The 23,111-nt window shown below is 30.6% G+C and overlaps 1 pseudogene across 1 annotated transcript in view; it reads left to right on the top strand.

Moving 5' to 3' along the window:
• Positions 1–23,111, top strand: part of LOC143250338 (neural-cadherin-like) — a 393,110-nt pseudogene that overhangs the window by 20,297 nt on the left and 349,702 nt on the right. The window contains exons 8-12 of the transcript XR_013028146.1: positions 3,896–4,234; positions 4,709–4,899; positions 7,044–7,236; positions 9,997–10,179; positions 11,089–11,275. The product of XR_013028146.1 is annotated as a neural-cadherin-like (transcript). The remainder of the gene's footprint in view (positions 1–3,895; positions 4,235–4,708; positions 4,900–7,043; positions 7,237–9,996; positions 10,180–11,088; positions 11,276–23,111) is intronic.

Raw genomic sequence — 23,111 nt, 5'->3', positions numbered from 1 at the left:
GTTCCACTGAAGTAACAGTTCCATTTCCATATTTTGTTCCACTGATGTGACAGTTCAATTTCCATATTTTGTTCCACTGAAGTAACAGTTCTATTTCCATATTTTGTTCCACTGATGTGACAGTTCCATTTCCATATTTTATTCCACTGATATAACAGTTCAATTTCCATATTTTGTTCCACTGATATAACAGTTCCATTTCCATATTTTGTTCCACTGATATAACAGTTCCATTTCCATGTTTTATTCCACTGAAGTAACAGTTCCATTTCCATATTTTGTTCCACTGATGTGACAGTTCCATTTCCATATTTTGTTCCACTGATGTGACAGTTCCATTTCCATATTTTGTTCCACTGATATAACAGTTCCATTTCCATATTTTGTTCCACTGATGTGACAGTTCCATTTCCATATTTTGTTCCACTGAAGTAACAGTTTTATTTCCATATTTTGTTTCACTGATATAACAGTTCCATTTCCATATTTTGTTCCACTGATGTGACAGTTCCATTTCCATATTTTGTTCCACTGAAGTAACAGTTTTATTTCCATATTTTGTTCCACTGATGTGACAGTTCCATTTCCATATTTTATTCCACTGATATAACAGTTCAATTTCCATATTTTGTTCCACTGATATAACAGTTCCATTTCCATATTTCGTTCCACTGATGTAACAGTTCCATTTCCATATTTTGTTCCACTGAAGTAACAGTTCCATTTCCATATTTTGTTCCACTGATGTGACAGTCCCATTTCCATATTTTGTTCCACTGATATAACAGTTCCATTTCCATATTTTGTTCCACTGATATAACAGTTCCATTTCCATATTTTGTTCCACTGAAGTAACAGTTCCATTTCCATATTTTGTTCCACTGATGTGACAGTTCCATTTCCATATTTTGTTCCACTGAAGTAACAGTTCTATTTCCATATTTTGTTCCACTGATGTGACAGTTCCATTTCCATATTTTATTCCACTGATATAACAGTTCAATTTCCATATTTTGTTCCACTGATATAACAGTTCCATTTCCATATTTTGTTCCACTGATATAACAGTTCCATTTCCATGTTTTGTTCCACTGAAGTAACAGTTCCATTTCCATATTTTGTTCCACTGATGTGACAGTTCCATTTCCATATTTTGTTCCACTGATGTGACAGTTCCATTTCCATATTTTGTTCCACTGATATAACAGTTCCATTTCCATATTTTGTTCCACTGATGTGACAGTTCCATTTCCATATTTTGTTCCACTGAAGTAACAGTTCTATTTCCATATTTTGTTCCACTGATGTGACAGTTCCATTTCCATATTTTATTCCACTGATATAACAGTTCAATTTCCATATTTTGTTCCACTGATATAACAGTTCCATTTCCATATTTTGTTCCACTGATATAACAGTTCCATTTACATATTTTGTTCCACTGAAGTAACAGTTCCATTTCCATATTTTGTTCCACTGAAGTAACAGTTCCATTTCCATATTTTGTTCCACTGATGTGACAGTTCCATTTCCATATTTTGTTCCACTGATATAACAGTTCCATTTCCATATTTTGTTCCACTGATATAATAGTTCCATTTCCATATTTTGTTCCACTGAAGTAACAGTTCCATTTCCATATTTTGTTCCACTGATTTGACAGTTCCATTTCCATATTTTGTTCCACTGATGTGACAGTTCCATTTCCATATTTTGTTCCACTGATATAACAGTTCCATTTCCATATTTTGTTCCACTGATGTGACAGTTCCATTTCCATATTTTGTTCCACTGATGTAACAGTTCCATTTCCATATTTTGTTCCACTGATGTAACAGTTCCATTTCCATATTTCGTTCCACTGATGTAACAGTTCCATTTCCATATTTTGTTCCACTGAAGTAACAGTTCCATTTCCATATTTTGTTCCACTGATGTGACAGTCCCATTTCCATATTTTGTTCCACTGATATAACAGTTCCATTTCCATATTTTGTTCCACTGAAGTAACAGTTCCATTTCCATATTTTGTTCCACTGATGTGACAGTTCCATTTCCATATTTTGTTCCACTGAAGTAACAGTTCTATTTCCATATTTTGTTCCACTGATGTGACAGTTCCATTTCCATATTTTATTCCACTGATATAACAGTTCAATTTCCATATTTTGTTCCACTGATATAACAGTTCCATTTCCATATTTTGTTCCACTGATATAACAGTTCCATTTCCATGTTTTGTTCCACTGAAGTAACAGTTCCATTTCCATATTTTGTTCCACTGATGTGACAGTTCTATTTCCATATTTTGTTCCACTGATGTGACAGTTCCATTTCCATATTTTGTTCCACTGATATAACAGTTCCATTTCCATATTTTGTTCCACTGATGTGACAGTTCCATTTCCATATTTTGTTCCACTGAAGTAACAGTTCTATTTCCATATTTTGTTCCACTGATGTGACAGTTCCATTTCCATATTTTATTCCACTGATATAACAGTTCAATTTCCATATTTTGTTCCACTGATATAACAGTTCCATTTCCATATTTTGTTCCACTGATATAACAGTTCCATTTCCATATTTTGTTCCACTGAAGTAACAGTTCCATTTCCATATTTTGTTCCACTGATGTGACAGTTCCATTTCCATATTTTGTTCCACTGATGTGACAGTTCCATTTCCATATTTTGTTTCACTGATATAACAGTTCCATTTCCATATTTTGTTCCACTGAAGTAACAGTTCCATTTCCATATTTTGTTCCACTGATGTGACAGTTCCATTTCCATATTTTGTTCCACTGATGTGACAGTTCCATTTCCATATTTTGTTCCACTGATATAACAGTTCCATTTCCATATTTTGTTCCACTGATATAACAGTTCCATTTCCATGTTTTGTTCCACTGATATAACAGTTCCATTTCCATATTTTGTTCCACTGATGTGACAGTTCCATTTCCATATTTTGTTCCACTGATGTGACAGTTCCATTTCCATATTTTGTTCCACTGATATAACAGTTCCATTTCCATATTTTGTTCCACTGATGTGACAGTTCCATTTCCATATTTTGTTCCACTGATATAACAGTTCCATTTCCATGTTTTGTTCCACTGATATAACAGTTCCATTTCCATATTTTGTTCCACTGATGTGACAGTTCCATTTCCATATTTTGTTTCACTGATCCTTAGTCTTTTTTTCTTCCATTCTACAAGAAGCGTATGTATTGTTAGATTGTATAGCAAATATGGTACTTAGTGAAGTACCTCGCTGATACAGCAGTAAGTCTGCAGATTTACAATGCTAAAATTAGGGGTTTGATTCCCCTTGGTGAATCAGCAAATAGCCCAATCTGGCTTTGCTATAAAAACACACATACACTTAGCGAAACAACAAAATGTTCCTTAGAATAAACAGTGCATTGTTAGTGTGTGTTTTTTGCTCTGGTTTGAAAGAACTTCAAGCTTAGGTTTATCACTTTGTTATCAGAATATTAATTAGAAGTGTAATAAATTAATAAACCAAGCCAAAAGACAGTGAACCTATCACTAGAAAATTACCAGTTGCTATCCATCATTGTGAAATTCTACTTGGAAGTTAAAGTGCTTATGTGATATTTTAATTTCAGTTACATTCTACGTTAAATGTTCATAATGTCTGTATTTTGCAAAGCAAGAACATTGTCCTGTAGAACTAACAACTAAAGTAAATAGCTAAATTTACTTGATTTCATATATTAAGTTAGGAATAATTGTCTGCTCAAGGGTTGAACTTTCTTTTTCATTCCACTGTTTGAAACACAAATTTATTTATTTTTTTTCTATTTTATCAAGTACTTTTAAAGACCTAGATTCGCAAAGAGATTTAAATTTGTTTTCTTACAGGTATTTGATAGAGAAGGAGAAGATGGACGGTTTGTGAGTGTGACAGTAAAAGCTACTGACCGAGGTAATCCTCCACTAGAGGGAGCTTGTTCTTTTAAAGTTGAGATAACCGACATCAACGATAATCCTCCACTTTTTGACCGGCAAGAATACAAAGAACACGTGAAGCAAGACACACCGGTTGGTACAAATATTCTACGTGTCTCAGCTTCAGATGAGGATGCTGATGATAATGGAGCTGTAATGTACAACCTATCTGCTCCATATGATCCATCAGATATCACTTATTTCAAGGTCAACCCTGAATCTGGATGGGTTATCCTTCAGAAGTCACTAGATGTATGTGCTTGTTCAACATTTGCAATAAAAATAACAGTAAAAAGTAATTTTCAATTTAAATAAATTAAAAAACAGAATTATATACATAATAAAATGGCATCCCAATTATCGATAACTGGGATGGTATAATCATAATTCGAATAAATTATAAATACAAATTGGCTTGGTATTTATACAAATTAAAATCTTTTTTTCTTTTCTTTAATTAATATACTTGTATTTTATAATACTGGTTGAAGTGTTTCGATAGAATGTTCAGTTTTGAGTTATTTTTAAAAGATTCATGTTCTTATAGAACTTGAATGGTAACTTTAAACAGTGGTAAAAACTGGGGTGTAAGAAATTAATACCTCATGAAACAAGAGTCACATTTCTTCAACTTCTGACACAAGTACTTATTTAGTTTATGTAACATTCTACCACATAAGAACATTTAAGATTTTACTGTAATACAAACTTCTGTTTTCTTTTTAGCGTCAACAGTACAATCTGCGAGCTGTTGCTTTAGATAAAGGAAAACCACAACATTTAACTACAGTAGAATTAACAATAGAAGTAGTAGACAGAGACAGCAACCCCCCAGTGTGGGATCAACCTATCTACGGACCTATAATGATTAAAGAGAACCTTGGACGTGGGGAAGTGGTTACAAGTGTGAAAGCTAGGTGTGTTATCATCTTTAACAGAAATTATCGTTGTGTTCAGATTTAAAGAACATTTTGGTCCTGTTACCAATGTGAAGGATCAGTAAAATATTATATTGAAACAATCTATGAAACTAAAAACAGATTAATGTGGTCAATTTAACATCTAAGACATTAAACTATATATTTAATGTCTTATCTAATGGTATAACAATGTTACATTGATTCATTGGTAACATTAAACAGTCGTAAAAACTGGGTTGTAACATTATAATGTAGGCTAGTAATTTTAGGCTTGCCTGTATGATATTGTACTTGATTTTGCTATTAAATGATATTTATCAGTTTCTAATCAAAGCTTTTTGGCTGTCTTACTGACTGCAAAGTGTTTTCTTCACTACACACATTTGAGCAGTCAAGCTTTATCATTTTATCTGTGTTTTAAGTCCTTTTGTACATCTTGGGGTATCAACTATTATTGGCAGTTCTGAAATCAATAAGAATTTTTAAGTACATTAATTTACATCAATGTGTATTTTACTAGATGTATTGATGTATTACATCAATGTGTATTTTACTAGATGTATTGATGTATTACATCAATGTGTATTTTACTAGATGTATTGATGTATTACATCAATGTGTATTTTGCTAGATGCATAATCGTCCCTTCGCCCATTCTTTGTATTTTCTTCCCTCTTTAAGTATTAATATTTACCATATTGTGTTAAACGGCTTTATTTAATTTTAGAAACAGTTTTATTTTCTATCCTGAATGGTGCAAGTTATTCACTTTTTATTATACAATAAGGCACAATGAGTGGTTGTTTTCACAGTGCACATTTTATAAAGGTTAAATGGTAGGACTGGAATGTAGGTATTTGTCAGTGGGTAGGTTTTCCAGCGTACATGGATGTTGTGACGTATGTGTAAATCTAGTTAAATTGATATTTTTTCTACATATTTATTATGCACGTACTTATTAAGTAAGCATTCTAGTGATTTGTGAACTATTGACTGTAGTAAGTTCACTCACATTACTTATTGTCATCAGTGATGTGAGTGAACTTAGGTGGCTTTCTCATGTTAATTGTTCTGAGTAATGATAAGTTTAAGGTAAGCAGGTTTAAAAATTCTTTTGGTCGATTATAAAAACTATTTAACTTTTAAACATTATAAAATATCTCGTCTTCTTACAACAGTTAAGATGTTGCACACTTCCTTGAGAAGAAACCTTTTTACCAAGTGACTAGTTCAAGTGACACCGTAACATCTTTGTAAACTTGTTTTAGGTTTATTATTTCTTGTTCACAAAATGAATTTAGTTGTGTCAGTTTAGATTATTACTACACTAGAACGATTTTGGAAGGAGTGAAGGTGTGTAATGTTTTTAGATTTTGCTCATGCAGTCACATTTGTTGAATTTCCAATTAATTGTTTAACAGGCAAGTACTGTTACTATGTGCTAACACTATATACTGATACTGTATACTAGTAGTATATGCTGGCACTATGAACTGGCACTGTATAGTGGTATTATGTACTTGTACTGTGTACTTCCTATTACTAGCACACTATACTGGTACTATATATACTGATACTACATATTTGCACTGATACTATGCTTTAGTATTATGTATATGTACTATATATATACTGTAGGATATGCTGGTATGCCATGAAAAATGAAGTGTATAATATTTTATAATATGGTTATTGAGAACACAGTTGGAGCCAACTTGTAAATATACTTATATATTGTTGAACTGAAAAATAGTATATGCATTTTTTTTTATAAACTTTAAGTATAGCCATATTCCATAGCACCATTGTACAAATGATGACATTGTCTTTAACAATGTCATAACTCCTAGATAATTATTTGACTTAATATATATATATATATATATATATTAATTTTTCTTTGTTTTCTTCTATAAAAATTGTGTACTTTTTGCAACTCTTGTTGTTTCATAGATAAATAGATATTAGGGTGTGATATTACTTCATTATTATATATTTTACAGATGTATTCCCTGTTCAGAGGTACTATAGTGATTGTAAGCCCTATAGATATTTCCATGTCTTACCGTGAGGTCCTCACATAATGTACTTTTCCTATAAATATTAAATGCCCATTAAGTACTAGTGGTGTGTGTATGTAGGTCTGGGATTCCAGATGACCCAGCAGTTTTTTACACACTGATGAAAGGAAGCACTGAGCAAACAAACAGCAAGGATACCTTTTACCTGACTCCTCGGCCTGAAAGCTATAATGAGATGTGGGCTGACATCATAGTTAACTATCCTTTAGACTATGAGAAACTACAACAGTATAATCTGACCATTAGAGTTGAGGTGAGTTATATTATGGAAAGTAACTGTAATGGAGCTTGTTTGCTGTAAAAAAATATAATAGTATCTGAAATTAAGTCCTTTCACATAAGAATATTAAACTGTACGAGGTAGTTTACTGATCTTCTAAACTTCTAATCTTTAAAGAGTGTGTCTTTTTCTTTTGTCTCAATAAAATTGTCAAAGAATCTGAGTGATCAACTTATGTGAATTTTTTATGGCAAGTTTATTTACAGAATGAAGATAAACCTATACTCATGATTAGAAAGCTGATATAGAGGGTTCCCTATTAAATACACATATAATTATCCATGTGTCCCCGACCTTTCATTGTCATTACACAGATGATTAGACACTCTGAATTTCTTCATGCAGTTCCGGTAAAAGAGTTATTACACAAAAATAAGAGGTGCACTGAATTTCAGGAGAAGACCCAAAACTGGAGCACTTTAGATCAGTATACTGATCTACGTGTTGCAGTTAACTGGTAGGATAATGTGAAGGTCCTATTACTAGTGGTAAAACATTTAAAAATGGTGCAAACCATGAGGCAAAGACCAAGGGATTTATGGTGGTTGCAGGCTACAGCTGTAAGGGTAAGCTAAATCTCCAAAAAATCATGAAAAAATACCAAGGTGATGCCAGTATACTATAAGACTAACACGTCAGTGCTCTCTCAAAGCAAAGCATCCAATTAAATGTTTAAGTCAGTATGAGAGTTCCTCAGGATAAAAATATAATTCATGTTGTACCATTTACAGCCATCTTTAATTGCCTTCTTTGGGTTGCCGAAACAGGATTTCGGTGGTCATTGTTCACATAGGTGAATAGACTTTGGATGATATGGAAAAAGAGGAGGCAAACAATATTCATCTCAGTGTATTGCACAGATGCTTCTTAATGCAATAGATGTTGCATGGCAGAGTGATAATCTGTAATGAGGGCTGTCTCAAAGAACATTATTAATAGGGAAAGAATGGACTGTAAGGTACTCCTCTTAAATCATTACTGTAGATGAATAAACTAGAATGTACAACAGTTGTCTATTGTAAAAAACACAGTGTGAAGGATGATGTGTCAAATTCCTCTTCCTTTCATCTTCAGGTCAGTGTGTGCAAGATGTTGCAAGTTATTATAGTATCCTGGTGGATTATGGAAGATTTGTTTGATTGGTTTATTTATCTGTGGTTCTGATTGGTGGAAAGCCTTTACGAAGTTTCAACCAATGATAGCCATAGATTACTCACCTCTAATTATGAAGCTGTTTTGTGGACGATTTATTCTGTTAATGTAAAAAGAATCTTCCATTTTTCTTGTTTTCTTATTACTTTAATTTTTGAAAATGGCCATAACATCAAATGACTCAGAACCAGGACTGGAAAGGCCAACTTCAGGTGATTGACAGTGGTTTTTGTACTTACCTGTTAGTCTTCCTGGTGAGTTATGATAATTACAATTATGCTACAGAAAGTCTTTTACAACTTGTGTTACTGTAGTTTTCCCTTACTGCTGTAGATTAGATGTAAACATTGGTTTTATGCTATTTATGTTTTTATTTAACTTTGTTTTGTTTTATCTTAATTTCCTTTTATGAATTTTAATAAATTTACTTTAATTTTAACTTTTTACCAGATGTTTGATGCAGATAGCATAGCTGCTTTGTGCCATAAAACACCAAATAAATCAACCAACTTTTCTTGTTTTCAAAATTTGTCTGTGTTGATGACTAGTTTTATCCCAGTTTATGTTGTGTCCAGTTGACATGGTGTATTCTCCAGTGGCTGAATTTTGTATTTTCATGTGCTGTGTTCATGTTCTTTTATTCTTGTCTGAGTCTTTTTCCTGTTTTTCCAATGTATATTTAATTCCAGGAACATGGAATTTCATAGATAATGTTTTTGAATTTTTTGTTACTAAGTTTCTCTTTAGTTTTCACTAGAATGAACTCTTATTGTCTTGATAAATTTCCATTGGGCATCTATGCATTTGATTTTTTCACTGAAACTTTGTACTTAGGAGAGATAAATTGTAGCAGTAGTGTTCTTATTATGTTTTCTTTCTATCGTGGTTTTTGTCAGTGAGTTTTTGGTGAAGACTGATTTGTTTAAAACACTTAAAATTTCTGGCACTCTGTATTGATGGATGTCTCAACACATATACTTTCTTATTTAGGCATTGAATCATACCACATTTTACCAAGGTTGAATGACAGGACTGGAAGTATAGATACCTGTCAGTGTGGGCAGGTTTTCTGTATATTGCTGCATTGTTTTTCCTTTCTTGTCTTCTGATGAGTACATCAAGAAACAGTAGATTGTTGTTGTTTCGTTTCTCTGTTTACATGATGAGGTAGACTCTTGCATATAGAATTAAGATGTTCTAGGAAAGATGCTAAATTTATGACGTGGGGCGAGATAACGATGAAGTCGTGAACATAGCGTCTGTAACATCTTACAAATGGTGATCTGAAGACAAAAAACTGAAGACTTTTGAGAAGACAAAAAACTGAAGACTTTTAAAGCTTCATTCTCTACTCTTGCATTTTTACAAGAGGCAGTTGCTTTCCATTCATGTTTACTCATCATGAACATGTATATTTTATAGTTTTACCAGCTGCACTGATAATACAACGTTATTATATCAGACCTACAATTGTTCTATGCACTTAGATGTCCATATAAACATTATAATTTCATTAAAATGTATTTCACTGAATAATGCCATTTAACATAAAGTTTTTCATAGACATTCTGTATTTTTCAGAACAATGGTGTAAACGTGTTAGCAGCTGAATGCACAGTTTACATTGTGCTGGAAGATGTGAATGACGAAATCCCGTTATTTATTGAAACAGAACAAGAAACAGTATTAGAGGGCATGCCTCCAATGACTAAAGTGACCACTGTAACAGCTGTTGATAAAGATGGAACTTATCCTAATAATAAGGTAGAGATAGAGTTAAGATTTTTTATCAGCTTTTCTTGAACCTGTTCATATGTGATATTCAAATGCATATCAGTGATTTTGTAAGTGAAAGTTTAATCTATTCATAAAATATTTGTGCATCGCCTACAGTTACTTGTTTCATTCTAATGCTATGATATGGCAGTTATGTATTTATTAATTGGAAGAAATTGACTCCTCAAGCTAAACTTATGTGCTTCCCTCTATTGACAAATGTAAAAGTCAGTTTTGTGAACCTTCAGTAAATTGTTAAGTTGTTTTTTATAATTATTTAAAGTCTGTGAGGCAAATTATGTATTTGATTTTAAAAATTAAAAACTATATAAAAATATCAAAATAAATAGGACCTTGAAGAAATGCTATTTTATGAAACTTAGTTTAAACTTTATTTATTAATATTTTATATGTATAATAAGAAGTTTCAACAAACGTTTTCTAAACGTACCACAGGAGTTCAAGACCTAATATGTGGCATGTATTGTATTATTACTTATTATTACTGTCTTCCCTAATATGGCAGGCTATTACAGTTAACTCTGTATGAAAGAATTAGCAATGACTGCTATTTTTTTACTTTTATTTTTACTCTGTGAAACAAATATTTATCACATTTTTTTTCTTCTTCTGTTTTGAAAAAACAGGAATCCAATATTTATATAGCAAAAATGAATGTTTCCTTTGTTTATTTTCTTTAATTTTATATGCATTACCATCCTGTTTTTCTTGAATGCTCCTGCAGTGACACAGTAATATGTCTGAGCACTTACACTACTAGAAACCAGGTTCAATACGTATAACTTTATAAATCTAAGTGTAATTGCATTATTCAAGGAACAGATTTAATCTTTAGAAAACCAACTTTTTTGTTTGTGATACTAATGTGGTTTTTAGGTTTATTATAAAATTGAGGAAGGTGGTGATAGATACTTCACAATTGACGAAGAAACTGGCACCATTTTCACAAAAATAGAATTTGACAGGGAAGAAAAGCAAGCTTATGCTATTAAAGTTTCTGCTGAAGATGGGGCCCTATCTGATCGCCCTCATGAGAAATATGGGATTCCAAAGCCAAACAAAGGTAGGTTTCCTCAGTCTTTGAAAATTATCAGTGAAATGATTGTATTTTAAGAACCAAACATATTTAAAAACTGAAAGTTATTCATACTTTTCAGTTGTTCATATTTCTAGGATGCTACACGTACTATCATTTTAGATAAGCACTTTAATAACTTTCTAAAATCAGGGAATAATACCACATCTTAATACTATCATCTTAGATAAGCACCTTAATAACTTTCTAAAATCATGGAATAATACCACATCTTAATACTATTATCTTAGATAAGCACTTTAATAACTTTCTAAAATCAGGGAATAATACCACATCTTAATATTATCATCTTAGATAAGCACTTTAATAACTTTCTAAAATCATGGAATAATACCACATCTTAATACTATCATCTTAGATAAGCACTTTAATAACTTTCTAAAGTCAGGGAATAATACCACATCTTAATACTATCATCTTAGATAAGCACTTTAATAACTTTCTAAAATCAGGGAATAATACCACATCTTAATACTATCATCTTAGATAAGCACTTTAATAACTTTCTAAAATCAGGGAATAATACCACATCTTAATACTATCATCTTAGATAAGCACTTTAATAACTTTCTAAAATCAGGGAATAACACCACATCTTAATACTATCATCTTATAAAAGCACTTTAATAACTTTCTAAAATCATGGAATAATACCACATCTTAATATTATCATCTTAGATAAGCACTTTAATAACTTTCTAAAATCAGGGAATAATACCACATCTTAATACTATCATCTTAGATAAGCACTTTAATAACTTTCTAAAATCAGGAATAATACCACATCTTAATACTATCATCTTAGATAAGCACTTTAATAACTTTCTAAAATCAGGAATAATACCACATCTTAATACTATCATCTTAGATAAGCACTTTAATAACTTTCTAAAATCAGGGAATAATACCACATCTTAATACTATCATCTTAGATAAGCACTTTAATAACTTTCTAAAATCAGGGAATAATACCACATCTTAATACTATCATCTTAGATAAGCACTTTAATAACTTTCTAAAATCATGGAATAATACCACATCTTAATACTATCATCTTAGATAAGCACTTTAATAACTTTCTAAAATCAGGAATAATACCACATCTTAATACTATCATTTTAGATAAGCACTTTAATAACTTTCTAAAATCATGGAATAATACCACATCTTAATACTATCATCTTAGATAAGCACTTTAATAACTTTCTAAAATCAGGAATAATACCACATCTTAATACTATCATTTTAGATAAGCACTTTAATAACTTTCTAAAATCATGGAATAATACCACATCTTAATACTATCATCTTAGATAAGCACTTTAATAACTTTCTAAAATCAGGAATAATACCACATCTTAATACTATCATCTTAGATAAGCACTTTAATAACTTTCTAAAATCAGGGAATAATACCACATCTTAATACTATCATCTTAGATAAGCACTTTAATAACTTTCTAAAATCAGGGAATAATACCACATCTTAATACTATCATCTTAGATAAGCACTTTAATAACTTTCTAAAATCATGGAATAATACCACATCTTAATACTATCATCTTAGATAAGCACTTTAATAACTTTCTAAAATCAGGGAATAATACCACATCTTAATACTATCATCTTAGATAAGCACTTTAATAACTTTCTAAAATCATGGAATAATACCACATCTTAATACTATCATCTTAGATAAGCACTTTAATAACTTTCTAAAATCATGGAATAATACCACATCTTAATATTATCATCTTAGATAAGCACTTTAATAACTTTCTAAAATCATGGAATAATACCACATCTTAATACTATCATCTTAAATAAGCACTTTAATAACTTTCTAAAATCATGGAATAATACCACATCTTGATACTATCATCTTAGATAAGCACTTTAATAACTTTCTAAAATCATGGAATAATACCACATCTTAATACTATCATCTTAGATAAGCACTTTAATAACTTTCTAAAATCATGGAATAATACCACATCTTAATACTATCATCTTAGATAAGCACTTTAATAACTTTCTAAAATCAGGGAATAATACCACATCTTAATACTATCATCTCAGATAAGCACTTTAATAACTTTCTAAAATCATGGAATAATACCACATCTTAATACTATCATCTTAGATAAGCACTTTAATAACTTTCTAAAATCATGGAATAATACCACATCTTAATACTATCATCTTAGATAAGCACTTTAATAACTTTCTAAAATCAGGGAATAATACCACATCTTAATATTATCATCTTAGATAAGCACTTTAATAACTTTCTAAAATCATGGAATAATACCACATCTTAATATTATCATCTTAGATAAGCACTTTAATAACTTTCTAAAATCATGGAATAATACCACATCTTAATACTATCATCTTAGATAAGCACTTTAATAACTTTCTAAAATCAGGGAATAATACCACATCTTAATACTATCATCTTAGATAAGCACTTTAATAACTTTCTAAAATCATGGAATAATACCACATCTTAATACTATCATCTTAGATAAGCACTTTAATAACTTTCTAAAATCAGGGAATAATACCACATCTTAATACTATCATCTTAGATAAGCACTTTAATAACTTTCTAAAATCAGGGAATAATACCACATCTTAATACTATCATCTTAGATAAGCACTTTAATAACTTTCTAAAATCATGGAATAATACCACATCTTAATACTATCATCTTAGATAAGCACTTTAATAACTTTCTAAAATCAGGGAATAATACCACATCTTAATACTATCATCTTAGATAAGCACTTTAATAACTTTCTAAAATCAGGGAATAGTACCACATCTTAATACTATCATCTTAGATAAGCACTTTACTAACTTTCCAAAATCATGGAATAATACCACATCTTAATACTATCATCTTAGATAAGCACTTTAATAACTTTCTAAAATCAGGGAATAATACCACATCTTAATACTATCATCTTAGATAAGCACTTTAATAACTTTCTAAAATCAGGGAATAATACCACATCTTAATACTATTATCTTAGATAAGCACTTTAATAACTTTCTAAAATCAGGGAATAATACCACATCGTAATACTATCATCTTAGATAAGCACTTTAATAACTTTCTAAAATCATGGAATAATACCACATCTTAATACTATCATCTTAGATAAGCACTTTAATAACTTTCTAAAATCAGGGAATAATACCACATCTTAATACTATTATCTTAGATAAGCACTTTAATAACTTTCTAAAATCATGGAATAATACCACATCTTAATATTATCATCTTAGATAAGCACTTTAATAACTTTCTAAAATCATGGAATAATACCACATCTTAATACTATCATCTTAGATAAGCACTTTAATAACTTTCTAAAATCATGGAATAATACCACATCTTAATACTATCATCTTAGATAAGCACTTTAATAACTTTCTAAAATCAGTGAATAATACCACATCTTAATATTATCATCTTAGATAAGCACTTTAATAACTTTCTAAAATCATGGAATAATACCACATCTTAATATTATCATCTTAGATAAGCACTTTAATAACTTTCTAAAATCAGGGAATAATACCACATCTTAATACTATCATCTTAGATAAGCACTTTAATAACTTTCTAAAATCATGGAATAATACCACATCGTAATACTATCATCTTAGATAAGCACTTTAATAACTTTCTAAAATCAGGGAATAATACCACATCTTAATACTATCATCTTAGATAAGCACTTTAATAACTTTCTAAAATCAGGGAATAATACCACATCTTAATACTATCATCTTAGATAAGCACTTTAATAACTTTCTAAAATCAGGGAATAATACCACATCTTAAAACTATCATCTTAGATAAGCACTTTAATAACTTTCTAAAATCAGGGAATAATACCACATCTTAATACTATCATCTTAGATAAGCACTTTAATAACTTTCTAAAATCATGGAATAATACCACATCTTAATATTATCATCTTAGATAAGCACTTTAATAACTTTCTAAAATCATGGAATAATACCACATCTTAATACTATCATCTTAGATAAGCACTTTAATAACTTTCTAAAATCATGGAATAATACCACATCTTGATACTATCATCTTAGATAAGCACTTTAATAACTTTCTAAAATCATGGAATAATACCACATCTTAATACTATCATCTTAGATAAGCACTTTAATAACTTTCTAAAATCATGGAATAATACCACATCTTAATACTATCATCTTATACACTCCTAATAACTTTCTAAAAATCATGATAAGCACTTTAATAACTTTCTAAAATCAGGGAATAATACCACATCTTAATACTATCATCTCAGATAAGCACTTTAATAACTTTCTAAAATCATGGAATAATACCACATCTTAATACTATCATCTTAGATAAGCACTTTAATAACTTTCTAAAATCATGGAATAATACCACATCTTAATACTATCATCTTAGATAAGCACTTTAATAACTTTCTAAAATCAGGGAATAATACCACATCTTAATATTATCATCTTAGATAAGCACTTTAATAACTTTCTAAAATCATGGAATAATACCACATCTTAATGTTATCATCTTAGATAAGCACTTTAATAACTTTCTAAAATCATGGAATAATACCACATCTTAATACTATCATCTTAGATAAGCACTTTAATAACTTTCTAAAATCAGGAATAATACCACATCTTAATACTATCATCTTAGATAAGCACTTTAATAACTTTCTAAAATCATGGAATAATACCACATCTTAATACTATCATCTTAGATAAGCACTTTAATAACTTTCTAAAATCAGGGAATAATACCACATCTTAATACTATCATCTTAGATAAGCACTTTAATAACTTTCTAAAATCAGGGAATAATACCACATCTTAATACTATCATCTTAGATAAGCACTTTAATAACTTTCTAAAATCATGGAATAATACCACATCTTAATACTATCATCTTAGATAAGCACTTTAATAACTTTCTAAAATCAGGGAATAATACCACATCTTAATACTATCATCTTAGATAAGCACTTTAATAACTTTCTAAAATCAGGGAATAGTACCACATCTTAATACTATCATCTTAGATAAGCACTTTACTAACTTTCCAAAATCATGGAATAATACCACATCTTAATACTATCATCTTAGATAAGCACTTTAATAACTTTCTAAAATCAGGAATAATACCACATCTTAATACTATCATCTTAGATAAGCACTTTAATAACTTTCTAAAATCAGGGAATAATACCACATCTTAATACTATTATCTTAGATAAGCACTTTAATAACTTTCTAAAATCAGGGAATAATACCACATCGTAATACTATCATCTTAGATAAGCACTTTAATAACTTTCTAAAATCATGGAATAATACCACATCTTAATACTATCATCTTAGATAAGCACTTTAATAACTTTCTAAAATCAGGGAATAATACCACATCTTAATACTATTATCTTAGATAAGCACTTTAATAACTTTCTAAAATCATGGAATAATACCACATCTTAATATTATCATCTTAGATAAGCACTTTAATAACTTTCTAAAATCATGGAATAATACCACATCTTAATACTATCATCTTAGATAAGCACTTTAATAACTTTCTAAAATCATGGAATAATACCACATCTTAATACTATCATCTTAGATAAGCACTTTAATAACTTTCTAAAATCAGTGAATAATACCACATCTTAATATTATCATCTTAGATAAGCACTTTAATAACTTTCTAAAATCATGGAATAATACCACATCTTAATATTATCATCTTAGATAAGCACTTTAATAACTTTCTAAAATCAGGGAATAATACCACATCTTAATACTATCATCTTAGATAAGCACTTTAATAACTTTCTAAAATCATGGAATAATACCACATCGTAATACTATCATCTTAGATAAGCACTTTAATAACTTTCTAAAATCAGGGAATAATACCACATCTTAATACTATCATCTTAGATAAGCACTTTAATAACTTTCTAAAATCAGGGAATAATACCACATCTTAATACTATCATCTTAGATAAGCACTTTAATAACTTTCTAAAATCAGGAATAATACCACATCTTAATACTATCATCTTAGATAAGCACTTTAATAACTTTCTAAAATCAGGGAATAATACCACATCTTAATACTATCATCTTAGATAAGCACTTTAATAACTTTCTAAAATCATGGAATAATACCACATCTTAATACTATCATCTTAGATAAGCACTTTAATAACTTTCTAAAATCAGGGAATAATACCGCATCTTAATACTATCATCTTAGATAAGCACTTTAATAACTTTCTAAAATCATGGAATAATACCACATCGTAATACTATCATCTTAGATAAGCACTTTAATAACTTTCTAAAATCATGGAATAATACCACATCTTAATACTATTATCTTAGATAAGCACTTTAATAACTTTCTAAAATCATGGAATAATACCACATCGTAATACTATCATCTTAGATAAGCACTTTAATAACTTTCTAAAATCATGGAATAATACCACATCTTAATACTATCATCTTAGATAAGCACTTTAATAACTTTCTAAAATCATGGAATAATACCACATCTTAATATTATCATCTTAGATAAGCACTTTAATAACTTTCTAAAATCATGGAATAATACCACATCTTAATACTATCATCTTAGATAAGCACTTTAATAACTTTCTAAAATCATGGAATAATACCACATCTTAATACTATTATCTTAGATAAGCACTTTAATAACTTTCTAAAATCATGGAATAATACCACATCTTAATACTATCATCTTAGATAAGCACTTTAATAACTTTCTAAAATCATGGAATAATACCACATCGTAATGCCTCTAAACCAGTTTATGCTTTTATTGAATTAAAAAGGTTCCAAGAGGCTTATGTTTTGATACTGAAGATCAGGCAAGAGAAAATCATATGTTTAGGGTTCAGGACTTTAACGTGCACTAAAGAGATTAGAACACCCACTTTTTGGAAACAACATTTAATGAACTTATTTTAGAAGTCAGAAACGTATTTGGCCTTTGACAGAAGAAATAAAAATATGACCTCTGTTGTACAGAAATTGTTGATTTATGTTAAAACGTCATACATTAAAACTTGGAAACAATCTAACCACACATAACAATCTGGATTTCTTTTGCAGAATGTTTTATTGTTGTAATCATCCTTTATAATTTGGAGGCTTTTCACTGTTAAAAGCTGTCACATCTTCAGACTGTTTTTTCTTCTTCGGTAACTCATCACATATTTTATTTCACACACCCAATTTCATGAGATAAACAGATGGATTAAGGCATACAATATTGTTACCAATGAGTTTATTTATTATAACTACAAAATTATATTTTGTTCAAAAGTTGTGATCTTTTTTAGTAGCCAAAATAGTTAATTATAATGTTATAATAATAAATACATATCAGTTCTTTCAGCATAAAGAGATCTGGCTTAGCTATTTTTACTTCTATTATTTTCTCTTTATTATAAACTTATAATTTTGATGTTATTTGTATCTCTCAATAGCTTTTCTATTGTATTTGATGGAAGTTATATTTTGTAGCTGTGAGGTAAATAGTTTCAACAGCTGTAAGATGATTTACTAATCTACATTTTGTTCAAAGCTTTCACTTGTTATTTAACATGACTACTGCTTCACACTAAGTTATTTAATAGAATAAAACTGCAAGTGAGTTAGGGTGTTCCTGTTCTTCTGTGAAATGTTTTTTAAAGTAGTACAACTAAGCATCAGCTCTACTAAATCAAAGTGGTTGAACTTTGTTTCAACAATTTGATGCATAAGGAAGAACAGGAACTGATCTTACAGTTGCTTCAATGTGGTGATATGTTAGGTAGATCAGGAACTGGTCAGTCATGTTAGTAAAGCTATTTTTCTATCAAATAAATCCAAACTTTCTAGTTTTCACAAGATGTTACTTTGGATTTAAACAAATTCAAAGTGATTAAATATATTGGACATTTCTATATGAAAAAAGTACAAAAATACAGCTGAACTATTTTGTGTCAGGAATTTTGCTCACCTTAAAAACTTATCTGTTGTTGGTTATATTAACAATTTTTCATACATTAACTGAAACCAGTCTAACTGTATCAGTGATTTTAACATGCAAAACCCCCACTCTTTGGCTATGTCAATCATTATAAATGTTAAACTCAGTATTTGTTTGAGGGAATGAAACAGTACCATAATCTGGTTATTAATGGTTATTGTAAATAAATTTTAAAAGAGAAGGACTAGATAAAGTAACATAATCGTTGGTATGTTGGACATGTGAATCTAAGGGTTCAAGGTTTGTGTCAAGTTAGTGCAAAATCAATTTTGTGCACTATGGATATGTTAGGAAAGTGATGGTAAAATTCTATTACTCAATTAAGAATAAGCCAAGGGTTGGCACTGGATGCTTTTGACTGTTTGTCTTCTACTTAATATAGCTTTTGAAAGTCAGGTACATCTGCCACAGATAGACCTTTTTTAGCTTTACAAAAATATCTGAAACAAATGAATGTAATACAAAATCTCACATAATGACAAGAATGAATGAAATATAGACTTGGACAAGAAAGAATAAGTCTTACTTTTGAAGGGTTATCAGAATTATGAACACAAAATGCCATGTTTAGATTCCAATTACTGAACTAAGTAATTCCTTCAAGTTTTACATTGCTAAAGTAGGGATAGCTAGCGCAGATAGCCCTCGTGTAGCTTTACGCGAAATTAAAAACAAACCAGAAACAATCTATCTTTGACAAAACTGGATAGTAATAATAATAATAAAATGGGGTTTTCTGTATTCCAGAGCATATCACACTGACATTGAACAATAAGTTATTGTAGTGAGCTTAAAATTAAAGCTAACTATCGCAGATTGATGGATGAATCATGGTTTTCAAATGAAGTTCTGAGTGTCATTGTTGATAAAGGTGAATACTAGTGCTATGTGCACTTCTTAGCTTAGGTTTCGTATTGATTCATAATAATATGGATTTAATACAATGTTACTTATACATTTTCATCAAAACAATCCAACGTGACTTTCGTATTCAATGTTTTGAGTTGCACTGGGCTAAGCAATACATTGGCTAAATAGCTGTCACCATTCAAACGTGTGTGTTTTGACAGCATATTCTTATGTGAAACATCTTTAATTCTGTATTTATAGTACAAATACGTTTAACGAATCGTTAACTTATGCTGCGCCAGTATGTTTGGCTGAATAATAATTCATATTACAATTTTACTTCATGCGGTAATGCCCGTGAGATATGCAGTTCGTTGTTCAAAATTTAATTCTAAAGACGGCTTTAGGCGTTGTATAAACATGCCTTACTCGGTTGTTATTATCAGATGAGTGCAGGATATAATTTGTATATTTTTTTTCATATTATGCGTCCGATGTTTACTTTTATGTTTGTAAGTGATTTATTAGTGAATGTAGTTTAATGTGGTCGATCGCAGTAGAATGCTGTTAATGATACATCATTCCAAGATTCAGCCAAGCCATGATTAATGGTTTAATGTTGAATGCATTAATACGATAGCGGTTTTATTGATTGTACAAGTAAAAATAAAATTTATCAATGATCGATAACGCACCCAAAAGAAGAGTCGATAGTGACTTGAAAATTGAGAATAGTTACTCAATCGCCAATAGATGGCGATACGTGTACTCACTCTCAGTTTGGTTTGAATTTCGCGCAGAGCTACACGAGAGCTATCTGCGCTAGCTGTCCCAAATTTAGCAGTGTAGAACTACAGAAAAGACACCACCACCACTAATGGGAGCGTTATAATGTGACGGTCAATCCCACTATTCGTTGGTAAAAGAGTTGGCGGTGGGTGGTGATAACTAGCTGCCTTCCCCCTATTCTTACACTAATAAATTAGGGACGCTGGCGCAGATAACCCTCGAGTAGCGTTGCGCGAAATTCAAAACAAAACACTCAGGATGAGCCAGTCAGTGTATAGTATTAAGTAAAACTGAATTCACCTTATTGATATAAATAATTTAGCTCATTTCTCAAAGTTCCCTATCCCTGACTAGAATGCTTTTAAATTAGGCGATATTAAATATGTGTGCACGCAATCTAACAAGCAGGTACCTCAACAAATGATATAATTGAAGTAGCATACAAAATGAAAGCTTATTTACTGTGAGAGGCGCTAATGTTGTGTTTTTTCGTAAATCAGTTTTGGCAGCAATGATTGTGAATAGATTCCATAACGAAATTTAGAACAAAATGAACGAGAAGAACTAAAATCTATCGATATAACTTTAATAACTTTTTAATGAATGCAATCATAAGAAAGTATATGGTATATAATGTATATAGGAACAGCTGTTTTGAAATATTTGATATTCAATGTTAATGAGTGTACAGAAGGCTGAGCACGTTATATTTAAATGATTTTGAATATGCAAATCAGGAAGTTACGTGACACTCATTGCCGATATGAAGCCGCACTAGAAATACATTTATCAGAACTACATTGCTTGATATTTTGTAGGAAATCTGATGCCACAGACAATAAATCGCTTTTGAGAAAGATGTGTAATGTCTCTTTTTGATGTCATATATTCATACATTCAGATTCGGGATTAGAATTTTCAAGACTGAGATATCCCTTGTACTAAATGGCGTTTGAAAAGGAAAAAAAAAAGAATGTGGATCATCGTGGGGTCTCAGGTCCACCCAGAAAGTGACCTGCAATAAATAAAATCCCAGCTGTTTCAAACAATGTCACAAAAATATCGGTAGCAAAAGGCGTCTGTTTCTCACACAACGGAACATGATACAATTAAGAAGAATCTCCGTCTGGAAAGCAACATAAATTGTTTTCACGATATACCTGTTCACCTACTCACTACTACAAGCAGCTGAAGAATGAAATAAGTATTTACATCTTACTACATACTAATCATGGAACTGGCATGGTCTATTAGTTAGGGTATTTGACTCGCAATTTGCGAGTCACGACTTAAAATCCCATCACTGAGCATGCTCACACTTTTAACCATAAGGATGTTATAAATCATTGGTAAGGAGAAACCTTAGAATTTTCGGTGGGTGGTGTTAATCAGTTGCACTCTCCTAGTCTGTTGCTTCAAATTGGAGGTGACTGGCATAGATAGTCCTCAATTAGCTATGTGCAAAATTAAAAACAACAAACAAACATGCCGATCAAGTCGCTAAACGATTTTATGGGTTTCTGTGTGATCTGTCTGTTTAAACAGGTGCTTGAAAACCGTCGTCCTCGTAACTCGATGACTTATGGAAAGCTTTGAAGGAGTAGTGGTGCACCTTTGGTATGACTCCTTTACATCGGAGCCTTTTGCAATGGGAATCATACTGCAAGGTTATTCTTTGGTAAAAGAGAAGTCCAAGAGTTAGCAATGGGTGGTATTAATTAGCTGCCTTCTTTCTGGCCCATCGTTGCAAAATTAGGGACGGTTAGCGCAGATATCCATCAAGAAGTTTTGCGCAAAATTCAAAACAAGCTAAACTAATTTTGAGGAGCTATTAGTAAGATGCACGGCTGTCAGGTAGGACATGATAGGGCGTTGCGACTACGACTTTAATGACGTGGTGAAGCTCCAAAAACGTTTTATTATAAAGTATTCAACCTCTGTAGAATTAATCGGAATCTAAGATATGTGTATTCGTAATGTGTTCACTTTATTTCTCTGAGATATCAAATTTATTCATCACTGGGAAATCCA

The sequence above is a fragment of the Tachypleus tridentatus genome, chromosome 5, assembly GCF_004210375.1.
Source record: "Tachypleus tridentatus isolate NWPU-2018 chromosome 5, ASM421037v1, whole genome shotgun sequence".
NCBI classification, from domain to species: Eukaryota; Metazoa; Arthropoda; class Merostomata; order Xiphosura; family Limulidae; genus Tachypleus; species Tachypleus tridentatus.
This window is presented reverse-complemented; position numbering and strand designations above follow the sequence as displayed.